General features: G+C 42.4%; 1 pseudogene; it reads left to right on the top strand.

Annotated features, from left to right (window-relative positions):
- Window positions 1-6,807: 6,807 nt before the first annotated feature.
- On the top strand, window positions 6,808-7,954 carry LOC147683767 (uncharacterized; annotated as a pseudogene).
- The last annotated feature ends 3,310 nt before the right edge of the window (window positions 7,955-11,264 follow it).

Here is an 11,264-nt window from a genome sequence, read left to right as displayed (position 1 = left end):
GAGGCTGCATATAGACATTAAATAGTGTGGGGCTCAGGGAGGAGCCCTGAGGAACCCCACAGCTGAGCGGATGCTTAGATGATACCACCTCGCCCTCAAAGACCTGGAAGAAGCGTTCCTCTAAAAAAGAGGTCAGCCACTTCAGGGCCGCGCCCGACACCCCCATGCCTTTCAAACGATGTAATAGGGTGGCATGGTTAACAGTGTCGAACGCGGCACTGAGGTCCAACAGTATGATAGCAGTTTTTCCACCTTGATCCATTATTGCTCTGGCCGCCTCTGTGACTGCCAAAAGGGCGGTCTCAGTGCCATGCTGAGGACGGAATCCTGTTTGGGAGACCTGGAGAAGTTTGTTAGACTCCAAGTAGTCCACCAGTGTTTTATTGATATGTCTCTCCAACAACTTACTCAACTACGGAAGCAGCGAGATAGGGCGGAAATTGGATAAGTTGTTGGAATCCAAGTTCGTTTTTTTCAGCAAAGCCCTAACCCGCGCACATTTCCACGTAGAAGGGACTGAGTTGGCGGTAATGGAGGTATTCAAAACCTCCAGCAAAGACAGGCGAATGGCGTCCATTGCTTTCACCAGGGTCTGGGGCGGGGCTGGATCGTTAGGGGATCCTGAGGTGACCTTCTGGACCAATGTGTCTAAAGCCTTAAAATCCAGGAGTGGAAACGTGGTCAAAGAGCATGATATATGCAAGTCTGAGTCCGAAGCAGAGGGAGTGGATATGTCATCGCCATTTGTCACAAATTGGGTGTAAATGGTCTGAATCTTCTGGGAAAAGAAGGAGGCGAGATTCTCACAGCGGGCCTGTAAACCCTCTGAAGGTGGTCTTTCAGATGGAGGGGATATCAGGGATTTAGCAATTTTAAAGATTTCCCGCGGAGCGTTGGCCGCCATACTAATTTTAGTTTCATAAAACTCAGCTTGGGCAAGTTTTATCTGGCTCTTATAGTGCCTTATTGCTGATCTGTACTCTTAGCTCTTAAGTTGAGAGCGGTCCTTCCTCCATGCTCTCTCAGCTTTCCAGCAAGCTTGTTTTAGCAGCCTAAGGGCGGGAGAGTACCATGGGGCAACTTTAGGTCTTTTTATTGTTTGCAAAAAACACTTCGGGAGGACTAGATCCAATGTGCTAGAGATCCAGTTATGGAAATTAAGGACAGCTAGATCAGGATTCGTCGTTTCCTGAGGCGGCTGTTTAGAGAGGGCCTGTTCCCATGTGTGAAGTGGAAGAGCATTCCATTTCCTACCCCAATGCTTATAGTGAGTTTGACCAGCAATAGGGGTATTAATAGACCATGTGAGAGGGACCAAGAAATGGTCCGACCAAGGCAATGGCACCGGCGGTATTGTCTAGTGAAATGTAGTGGTTGTATACATGTATTGTCTTTAGTCACTAAAATGTTTTAGTGTGGTCAATGTGTTTTGGTGAAATGTATGGATTAACATTTTTTGTCTAGAATCACACTCAGCGTCTGTGAAAATTAAAGATTTACACTTGTGTCTTTTTCCATAATCTCCTCTGTCTCTATTCAGTCTAACTCTCTCTGCTTATAGTGTCCCCTCTCTTCTGATATGTCCCTTCTTTCCTTATTTTAATTTGTCTTTCTTCACATTGCCACTTTTTCTCATACCCACTCTTGTCCTTTTAATCCCTCTCTGTCTTTATTGTCTCCTTCTGTCTCCTAATAGTGCCCCTTCTTTTTATAGTGTCTCCTCTGACCTCTTATTTCTCTCTCTCATTATATCTCTCTCTTAATAATTCTCCAGTCAGTATACATAGTCGGCTGCATACATTCTTGCGCTGATTTACAAGCCCTTTGGGCCTCTTTTTTATTCTATTGTGTTTCATATTTGGATGTAATGTTGCCATTGGATGTAATGTTGGCAAAAAAATAATGGTGCAAATTGGAAATGTGTTTTCAAAATGAGTCAGGATTGTGCACTGAAATGTAGTGGTCATATACATGAATGTCTTTAGTCAGTAAAATGTTTTAGTGTGGTAAATGTGTTTTGGTGAAATGTATGATTTAAAAGTTTTTGTCTAGAATCACACTGAGTGTCTATGTAAATTAAAGATTTATACTTGCACCTTTTTGTATAATCTTCGCTGTCTCTCTCACAGTTTAACTCTCTCTGCTTATAGTGTCCCCTGTCTTCCGATATTTCCCTTTTTTCCTTATTTTAATTTGTTTTTGTTCATAGTGCCACTTTTTCTCATACTCCCTCCTGTCCTTTTAGCCCCCCTCTGTCCTTATTGTTTCCTTCTGTCTCCTAATAGTGAATGAATGAATGAATGAGAGGGGTTTTGTCCTTTTAATCCTTCTCTGTTTTTATTGTCTCCTTCTGTCTCCTAATAGTGCCCCTTCTTTTTATAGTCTCTCATCTGACCTCTTATTCCTCTTCTCTCATCATATCTGTCTCTTAATCAGAATACATAGACTGCTGCATACATTATTATGCTTATTTACAAGCGTCTTGGGCCTCTTTCTTGTTCTACTGTGTTTCATATTTGGATGTAATGTTGGCAAAAAAATAATGGTGCAAATTGGAAATGTATTTGCAAAGTGAGTCAGGATTGTCTACTGAAATGTAGTGGTCATATACATGGATTGTCTTAAGTCACTAAAATGTGTTAGTGTGGTCAATGTGTTTTGTTGAAATGCATGGTTTGAAATGTTTTGTCTAGAGTCACACTGAGCGTCTATGAAAATTAAAGATTTATACTTGCACCTTTTTCCATAATCTCCACTGTCTCTTTCTAGTCTAACTCTCTCTGCTTATAGTCCCCTCTCTTCTGATATTTTCCTTCTTTCCTTATTTTAATTTGTCTTTGTTCACAGTTTCAATTTTTCTCATACTCCCTCCTGTCCTTTTAGTCCCCCTCTGTCCTTATTGTTTCCTTCTGTCTCCTAATCTATACTACTGTTATAAAGCGAGAACTGGGAACCTTTGAGGCGGGTAAACTCCAGAAGTACACCACCAATCATAACACCCAATACAGCGTTGGAGAGGGGAGGTCCAGGAGATGGACATAGGCTATACATTTGTCCAACATATACATTACGAAGGGCAAACAACATTCCAGAAAAAGTAGTTCGTTGTGGGTGTTGTTCTCAATGTGGGCGGTAACATTGGCAGAGGGGCATGTCCCATTCACTCGGTTTCAAGCACTCATGCACACACACAACAACAGATTCTGATAGCACACACACAACACAGCAACCAACAGATTCTGCAAACACACACAAGCACACACACAACATAGCAACTTCAGCAAAAACACTGTTTAATGCACGTCCACTTCAGGACATAAACATCGTTTTTAAAATAGCAATTTCAAAATGATCTTTTTAAAATATGTGCAAAATCGAAAATTCTGAATGATCATTTTAAAAATATGTGCAAAATCACAAAATCGCCATGTGAAATAGGCTTATTACTCACTGACTGCAGGGTTTCAAGGCAACAAAAACAAAGGGGCTTGGCCTCAGCAAGGTTCCGAGGCAAAGGGCGCGGCTTCAGGACAAAAAGCCAATGAATGTTGGGCAAGCCACACAAGCATCCAATCGCGCAACACTCTTGGCCGTGACACCCACAAAACAACCTTGCACAACCAGCCAATCGCGCCACTGCGCCTTCCAGCAAACAACCAATCTCCCCACACACATTACACTAATAGCCAATCACGCAAGCACCACACCTTGCAGCAAACAACCAATGGCGCCACACACATTACACAAATAACCAATCACGCAAGCAATCACACAAGTAGCACATTCATTGGAAAGACAATTCATAAAAACCTTCAGCATTGGTCCAACACGCACGTCATTCCTAGGAGCATTATTGCTGTCGGAGCCACTAACGAGGGAAACAACTGAGCAATACACTTTGACACAAGCCACGGAAAAAATAGCATTTACGCTCTTTCAAAAACAATTCCAGAGTTGGCCACTGTTATTCAAAGGGGATACACAGGGGGCAGCCAGGGAAATATCACGAGAACAAGCCTCTTTCACATTAAAAAACGAGGCATCATGTTTGCTCTGTAAACGTGGGGCGGCCAGGGTAATAATCAAGGAGAACAAGCCTCAATAACATTACACAAGGAGGCATGATGCATGGAAACTAACTGTCGAACATTCTTGCAGGGAAAAGCAAAAACACGAGTTCAAAGAAGTCCCTGGACACAGCGCTCACAAGACACAGTCAGAGCATTATTGCTGTGTGGCTGTGTGGACTTACAGGTTGAGAGGGGGCATAGAACGAGCCAAAATAACGCTGTTGCAAGGCCCTGGAAAGGGGGCAGCCCCATTGAGGAAGCTTTACACAGTGAATGCATGCTAATTGAAAAATAAACTCAAAAATACAAATGACAACAGGGCGACATGCTTGCAGAGGGAAACAAATAGCCCTGCTCTGTCCCCTCGCTGTAATTAACCAAAAAACAGCAACACATTTAAAATATCTACAACACATCACAGGTTCAACAAGAGGGCAGGCACTCAACCAAAAACATGAACATTTAAATAACACTCATTAATTTTCACATTACAGGCACACTACATTACACATTAAGACAGGGGAAAGACAGGAAAACAAAAACAGGAGGAATTCAATAAGCCTCAATTAGATTGAGAAAAGAGGCATGATGTATACTAATTGACGCAAATTACAGCTACTTGATGGTTGGGGGCTGGCAGTGAAACAAAAAAAGGAAGATTTACATAACACTCCTTACACTTCTAACAAAAAATACCACTACATTACACGTTGCCACAGGGGGTGGACAAGAACACAAAAAACAGGAGGATTTAAATAAGCAGCATTTACATTACAAAAAGAGGCATGAGGTATAGTAATTAACGGCGCTTTACGCTACTTGATGCTGCTGCATTTACATTACAAAAAGAGGCATAATGTATATTAATTAACGCCGCTTTACGCTACTTGATGCTGCCGCATTTACATTACAAAAAGAGGCATGAGGTATAGTAATTGACGGCGCTTTACGCTACTTCATGCTGCTGCATTTACATTACAAAAAGAGGCATAATGTATAGTAATTGACGGTGCTTTACGCTACTTGATGCTGCTTTGCTTTGTGGAAAATATAACCACACTTACCCATGATCAAAAACAGCAACGTTGTTCAGGCACAAAAGTTTGAGCGTTCTCTCTTTATAATAGTAGTATGCATATTGCTTTTAAAAAAAAACACACCTTTAACATACTCTACTCTACTCAGAACACCCACTGTACTACTTTTTATTTTTTTTATTTCCACACTCTTATATAGCGCAAACTACACCTGAATCGGCTATCAGAGCGCTTTACCTAGCACCAGTTAGGTTACATGAGGACACACCTTCATTTTTTTTAAGGCGCGGGGAGATTACGTGATTTGCCCAGAATCACAGATTGCCACACCTCATTCATTACACTTTCAGAACATATCCAAACCACACATAGCCTACTACAAAAAGGTGCACAACATAAACATTCTAGGACAAATACAATATTGCAAAACACAATACAAATTAGCATAAATATCTTTACACTTTTTACAAATATTACAATCACTTTCTTACAATGGTGAAGAGGAAGACACAACTTTCAAGGGCAACATATAAAACACGGGCACAAAGGAATAAGCGCATACGACTAACACAAGAACAGGATCACAACCACTTAACAAACATCGATGATCCATACACTTCTCAGCTTTCACAGCCAATGCAGCACAACAGTGACCAGCCATCAACGTCCACTACTATACCTCATACTTCCACTTTACAAACTTCAACAAGAGAAGCTCAAACACAACTTACAGACCAACCTTTACTTATGCTTCCAATAACAGTACATAGCCTCAAATCAGCATTCAGCTACAACCCACTTATTGACTACATGAACAATGCAGATGTTATAATTGGAAACATGGACAGTGTCTCTAACAAGTGCTACGCACAGAAATGGAAGGCGGAACCTAAAGGCCTTTGTTGCTTATCAGGAAAGGTCAATATTAATAACATACAAGAACCACCTCCAATCATTAAACAACTACTTGATGGCACTCACCCACTTTCAAATCATTTCTTAACAAACACACGCCGTTACAATACTCTATTCCAAATGACATCCTTTGGTGCAAATAATGTCAAAGAAGGCAATTTCATGCATACTTTTAAAATAAATGGACAGTTATACCATTTAATTGGCAGCATGCTTCCACAAGAAGGAAAGTCCCCACAATTTCTACAAATATATTTCCTTTCCGCAATGCAACAAGTTGATGCACCATCACACATGATCCCAAATTAAACAGACAGCTAATTGAAGAACTACAAACCACATTGCAAACTCATAACACGTACATTAGGTCACTTAAATACAACTATGAGATGCATTCACAAGATGAAGATTTTAAAATTATCATCCACGCTGATCAACGCATTCCAAATACACATCCAGGGAGATATAATGCACCAACAACTGATGAAGTTGCAGTTCTTTTAGTTAATGAAAACAAAGACCCACGTGACATTGTCTTACATACACGAGAAGGAATATTACGTAAAGTCTACGAATTGCATAGATCATATGACCCCTTACAATATCCCATTCTATTCCCGAGAGGTGAAGATGGTTATTGTCTAAACATACCACTAGCAAACTGCGGTAAGAACAAAAATGTTACATGCATGCAATACTATGCCCATACTCTAATGGTTAGATCCACAACTTTCAATACCTTACATTGGTTTCGAAATCTTTTTAATCAATATATTGTTGATATGATGGCAAAAATGAACACTGAAAGGCTCGACTTTATACGCCGCAATCAAACACAACTACGGGGAGAAAACTACATAAACTTAAAAGATGCACTCGATCAAGATCAGCACCTTCACACTTCAGATATTGGACAACACGTCATTTTACCCGCTATCTTCACTAGCTCGCCCAGGTACATGCACGAAAAGACACAAGATGCAATGACATACGTTAGGCACTATGGGAGACCTGATTTGTTCATCACCTTCACATGCAATCCAGAGTGGCCAGAAATGTAAAAAAAAATTATTTCCTAAACAAAGATCATGCGATAGACATGACATCATTGCACGTGTATTCAATTTAAAAGTGAAAGCACTCATGAAAATAATAACGCAAAAACATATCTTTGGATATGCCAAAGCTAACATATTTACCATTGAATGGCAAAAGAGGGGACTGCCACACGTGCACATCCTATTGTGGCTTGAACCTAAAATACAAGCAGACGAAGTAGATCTCATTATATCCGCTGAGCTGCCAGATCCTGTCAATGATGAACAACTATTTTTGATTGTTAAAAAGAACATGTTGCATGGCCCATGTGGTGAACACAACGTTCTATCACCATGTATGAAAAATGGGATTTGTACCAAAAAATACCCACGCCCTCTCACTAATGAAACAGAAACTGGTGTTAATGGTTATCCCATTTACCGTAGAAGGAGCCCACAACATGGCGGACAGACAATCACAATGACTGTTAGAGGCCAAGAAATTGCTGTTGATAATCAGAGGGTGGTTCCATATTCACCTGTACTATGTCGCACTTTCAATGCTCACATTCATATTGAATACTGCCAATCAGTGAAAGCTATTAAATATATTTGCAAATATATCAACAAAGGCTCAGATCAAGCAACTGCTACTATTACAAACAAACATAATGAAATTGAAACATATCTCAATGGCAGGTATATTAGTACTTCAGAGGCTGTTTGGCGCATCCTTCAGTTTAACATTCATGAAAGACATCCGACGGTCACACATCTAGCTGTACATCTGCCAAATGGACAAAGAGTCTATTTTAATGAAAAAACAATGAACCGAGTAGCAGAAAATCCAACACCTACTGTCAGGATCTGCCAAATGCGCCTACCTAACCATTGAACTACATCTCCCAGAATTCCAGAGAGGGGGCGGGGCACTATATAGGTAGGGCGGACCCTCTACACTTTGTTCGTGATTTTGTTCAACAGCTGTGTTTGTTGGTGACTTGAGAGGTGTGCTGTGTTGGTCTCCTCTCTGGAAGTATTCAGAGAGGGTTTGGTTCCTGTTTCCTATTTTGTTATCAGCGCGAAGGAATCAGGAAACGCGCTTTGGATTTAAGCGTTTTTGGATTTCTCCAGTAGCGCGTGGAATGCGCTTTCTGACTGGTGGTATTTTTCCTGGAGTCCTGTTATCTGCAAGTGTAAACGGCTGACGGAAGATTTGAGCGGAGAAGGAAGGACCGGGACTACGCTGCTCTAAGTACAGTGAGTTTTCGAGCAGCGCGTGACTTTCAACGCGTTGTTTAGCCAGTGCGGAAGCGTTCTTCTTAGGCGGCATTCTGGTAACCGGCAAAGGGAATTTAAGGCGCATAAGAGTTTCACATTTGGATGGATTGTTTTGTTTTTGGAATACAGTGAGAACGGAGTACAGCGGGTTTAACCCTACTGCTTACTACCGTTACGAAGCGAGTCACTAGTGTCTTCCGAAATAAGTGCCAAAGCGGAAGGTAGTGGGGGGGGAGCCTACACCTTTCCGTATTTGGAGTGGAACCTTTAAAGAACACTGTGTTGTGGATTTGAGAGCGGAAGACGGTAGTAGGATGCTACGTCTTACCGTATCCTTAAAGGATTGAATTGGTTCATTCATCTATAGGTGAACTAGTTTCTCAGGAGAAGAATATTGTTTTGGATTCACAAAGGTTGTGGGATATGCACACGTTTATTTTTTTAGCACAATTCAACACAAGGCAGGGTATGTACAAAGCCACTAGAGAGTATTGAATTTTGGTTCTGTGAGATATCTGATAGTAACCGGTGTTTGTGTTCCTTAGGGACTAGTGTGGCAGTTATCACTATTCAAGAAACAGGGAGGAGGTGGAGCGCACTTCTTCTGTAAAGGTGAATCTCTAAGTATCCTTAGTGAGAATGAAATGAGAGTAGGATTTCCTGGTGAACAATTATAACCTGTATGCTTGTTCTCTTGTCTTTCAGCTATCCCTTCCCTGCAGTCCCCTTCCGTCCCCTCCTTGTTTTGTTTCCTGTTTTTTCCCTCGCCCTATCACTCGAACACGCTGTGTTGTTAATACGAGCGTGTTGGTGAGATCGGGAGGTGGAGTTATATGTGCATCAATCGGATCCGGCAGCGTGGAGTCTGACAGAATCACGAACCCACAAATTGCATTCTGCCGGGTCGGTTTGGAGTACATATGGCCACCTTGGATGATGTGTTGAGGGCTCTGGTGTTGGTTCAACAAGAACTGGCAGCGTCCAAGGCAGAGGCTGTGCTTCTTAAGGATAGGGTTGAACAGTTATCAAAGAATCCTTTTTCTTCAGGCCCTTCTCAGATTCAGGTTACTGTTCCTCCCCCTATTTCTTTAGCTACCCCAGAACGATATGGGGGGGACCCTCGTAAAACACAAGCTTTCATGACTCAAATCATGCTCCATTTTTCCTGTAAACCAGCCTCCTTCCCTACGAATCATTCTAGGGTGGCGTTTGCTATCTCTTATCTGGTGGGGGACGCAGCCAATTGGGCAGTCCCTCTGGTAAAAAGAGATGATGCCATGTTGTCCAACTGGACCGCGTTCAGGGTTGAATTTGAGAAAGTCTTTGACAGGAGGGCCACAAATTTCAGCGCAGATAAGGAGTTATTGTCCCTGCGTCAGGGTAGGAGTGACTTGATTACTTATCTAACCACGTTCAATCGGTTAATAGCTGAAACAGATTGGCCAGAAGGCAAGAAAATGTCTTTGTTTTATCAGGGACTGAGGGATGAATTGAAGGACGCTGTAGCACATATAGATCCTCAACCCACTACTTGTATAGATATGGTGAATCTGGTATTGAGATTGGATGGTAGGCTGACAGAGCGGAGTGGGGATCGGAGAAAATGGGATAGGGGCTATGCCCGTAATGTGGGTTTTCCTTCTAGGGCTTTGGGATCTGCAGAAGCAGGAACAGAGCCGATGGAAATAGGTGCCATACGACCTCCGTTGTCCAAAACCGAAAGTGAAAGCAGGAGGGTACAAGGTCTTTGTATGTATTGCGGGAAGAAGGGTCACTATGTTCGAGAGTGCCCTTCTAAGCCCAAGACAAATAATACATGGAACAAGAACCAAAGGGTGGCTGTTTCCAAAACTGCTAGTGAGGGGGACGAAGGGATGGCATCCCCGCCTAAAATGGAGGAGAACCCCGATTGGAAACTAACCTCATTGTCTTCCTCTGGGATAGGAGAAACAAATCCCACCTGGTCCTGGTTATGACCTTGGAGTGTGAGAATAAATCCCATCAAGTAATGGTCATGTTGGACTCAGGGGCCACCGGTAATTTTATAGACAATGGGTTGGTAGCTCGTTTGATGATACCTAGAGTGCCTAGATGCAATCCAGAGGTGGTTTTGGCCGTCGATGGACAGCCCATTAAATCTGGTCTTATAACGGAGAAAACCGCAGAAGTGGAATTGTCTATTGAAGTGTCAGAGGGAAGGCATGTGGAAATGGTGGAGTTGAATATAATAGACGCTCCACAATATGAGATCATTTTGGGGATGCCTTGGTTCACCTTCCATAACCCTTCCATTGATTGGAAATCACGCACTGTCCATTTCTCTTCAGGGTTTTGCAAGGAACATCTGGTGCCTTATGTATCTTATCCAGTAGCAGTGTTGGCCTTACAGTTCATGGTGGCTACTGCCGCCGAGAAGGAGGTGACCCTTCCTAAACAATACGAAGCCTTTCAGGATGTCTTTAGCGAAAGCAAAGCTGAAAATCTCCCACCACACAGACCATATGATTGTAGGTTTGATCTGGTGGACGGGGCAGTGATTCCCACGTGTCGAGTATATGCCTTGTCTGTTCCTGAAATGGTGCACTTGAAGGAGTACATTGATCATTATGAAAGCATAGGATTCATAAGACCGTCTCGCTCCCCAGCTGCCTCTCCCCTTTTCTTTATAGCAAAAGCGAACGGTGATTTGAGGGCATGTGTGGACTACCGCGTTTTGAATAAAAACACCATCCGTAACCGGTACCCTCTCCCTCTCATTACGGTGTTGATTGATCAAGTGAGGGAGGCTGTGATCTATACTCGCTTGGACTTGCGAGGAGCCTATCACTTGGTCAGGGTGCGTGAGGGGGATGAGTGGAAGACGGCATTCAAGACGCGGTATGGCCTATATGAATATCTAGTCATGCCATTTGGGCTATGTAATG

The sequence above is a fragment of the Lissotriton vulgaris genome, chromosome 11 (assembly GCF_964263255.1).
Source record: "Lissotriton vulgaris chromosome 11, aLisVul1.2, whole genome shotgun sequence".
Taxonomy (NCBI): Eukaryota; Metazoa; Chordata; class Amphibia; order Caudata; family Salamandridae; genus Lissotriton; species Lissotriton vulgaris.
Note: the sequence above shows the minus strand (reverse complement) of the source record. Positions and strands in the feature narration are given on the sequence as shown.